We start from the raw sequence: 2,039 nt of genomic DNA, 5'->3' as shown, positions 1-2,039 counted from the left end.
TGAGCCATCTCCCTGGCCTTCGCTGAGCCATCTCCCTGGCCCTTGAGCCATCTCCCTGGCCCTTCTTAAATTTAAAGTACAAGCCAGATACTATTTTCATGCATCTTATCTGTGAGAAATATGATTAAGTTATTTTAATTAATTTCAGTGTGGTTTTACTAAAGACCCTGATGCTCTCCACAGCTAGTATGGTGCTAGGATGCAGCTGGAGAAGGGCAGTATAAAGAACAGTGCATTTAATTCCATACTGAACTGCACTGTTGTGACTCTAACCAGGACCAGATTTGCACTGGGAATCAGATTTTGGTAAACTGGAACACATTTCATGGAGGTGATCATAGAAATCAAGACTCTCAAAGCCATAAGCATTGTAGCTGAAAAAAAAACGAAGGGCTAGTAGAAAGTTAATGACTTGTGAATGTGATCACAGCAAATGTGGAAAGGACCAACATGTGAAAAAGAGAATCAGATTGTTTTGTTCTTGCTTTATGAGACTATGATAAGACTATTAGTGGGTGCAATCTGTACATATAGCTGAGTTCAATAAAATACCATTTTAATCACTAGAGCTGCTGAAGGTAGAGTGGACTACCTCAGAGATTATCAGATGTGTCTGTGCAGAGACCGCAAATCCATCTGCTGGTACAATGCTGAAGATCTACTCAATTATCTGGTGGACATCTGACCAAGGTGGACTTACTAGTTCTTCCAAATACGCCATGCCATTAACCCCTGGTGCCAGTTAGAAGAATTTCAGGGTTACAATAGATTTATTTTTTTCCAAGTGTTTGATTCTATGAAAAGAATTAACTTCTGGCTGATCTTAATTGACCCTGGCGTCTTAAGTCCAATGCTAAGTGCAGGTTCCATGGTTTAGACCGGGCTGTGGCCTTAGCTCTATTACTCGCTGTGTTCATTTCCTGGGGCCGCAGTAACACAGGATCACAACCCGATGACTTAGGAATGCAGGTATTTACTATTTCCCAACTTGGGGCGCCGAAGTCTGAGATCAAGGTACTGACACAGCCGTGCTCCTCCTGAAGGTGCCACAGAGGCCCTGCTCAGAGGCTCTCTCTAGTTTCTGGTATTTCTTTGACTTGTGACAGCAGAACTCCAATTTTTGTATGGGTTTCTACCTGTGTGCATGTCTCTGGGTCTAAATTTCCCCTTTTGATAAATAAACCAATTATATTGGAATAAGCTCCCCCCCTTCAGTAAGACCTCATTAAAACTATTTTATGTCTGAGATGACCAAATAAGGTTCTATCCTGAGGTACTTGGCTGGGGCTTCCACATGTGGATTTTGATGGCACACAGTTGACTCTGACCACTCTCCCAGCACAATGAGGTCCACTGGATTCTGGCATAGCTATGAAGTGAACAGGAGAGGAGAGCTGTTTCCTGGCAACTTGCCTGTTCATTCTGTGAGACTACCTTCTTGCTGGTAATGCAGGACTATGCAAGAGGGGCAGAAAACCAGGACTCTGCTCCTGGCTAACCAGGTATTAGTGGCATCATTTAACTTTTCCAAATATAGATGTCCACATACCTGCTGTCATCCACTTCCACAAGCATGTTGGCATCAGTCAAACACAACAGGGCGCAAACATTAAAGCAGAGCTCTCTATAAAAGACTTAAAAAGAGGCTAGGAGGAGAGTACTTTTGACTGATTTATTTAGAATGTTCCCAAGGTATTCATGGAAAAAAGAATGCCAGTCAGTCGTTGTGGCACATGCCTACAATCCCAGCACTTGTGGAGGCTGAAGCAGAAGGAGTGCAAGTTTGGGCCCACCCTGGGCAACTGAGCACCTTTGCAAGACACTGACTCAAAAAAATACATAAGCAAAGGCTGGGGAGGTAGTTCAGCATGCAGGCTTGAGAGGAAGGGAGGGATGAAAGGAGGAAGGGGAAGAGAAAGAGAGAGGAGGAAGGAGGAGGAGGAGGAGGAGGAGGGGGAGGAGGAGGCGGAAAGAGGAGGAGAAGGAGGAGGAGGAGAAAGGAGGAGGGGGAAAGAGAAGGGAGGGAGGAGGAAGAGGAG

At 44.7% G+C, this 2,039-nt stretch overlaps 1 protein-coding gene across 1 annotated transcript in view; it reads right to left on the bottom strand.

Moving 5' to 3' along the window:
- Positions 1–2,039, bottom strand: part of Far2 (fatty acyl-CoA reductase 2) — a 182,235-nt gene that overhangs the window by 105,971 nt on the left and 74,225 nt on the right. The window lies entirely within an intron of this gene.

Source organism: Octodon degus, unplaced genomic scaffold, assembly GCF_000260255.1.
Source record: "Octodon degus isolate 3935 unplaced genomic scaffold, OctDeg1.0 scaffold00004, whole genome shotgun sequence".
Taxonomy (NCBI): Eukaryota; Metazoa; Chordata; class Mammalia; order Rodentia; family Octodontidae; genus Octodon; species Octodon degus.
Note: the sequence above shows the minus strand (reverse complement) of the source record. Positions and strands in the feature narration are given on the sequence as shown.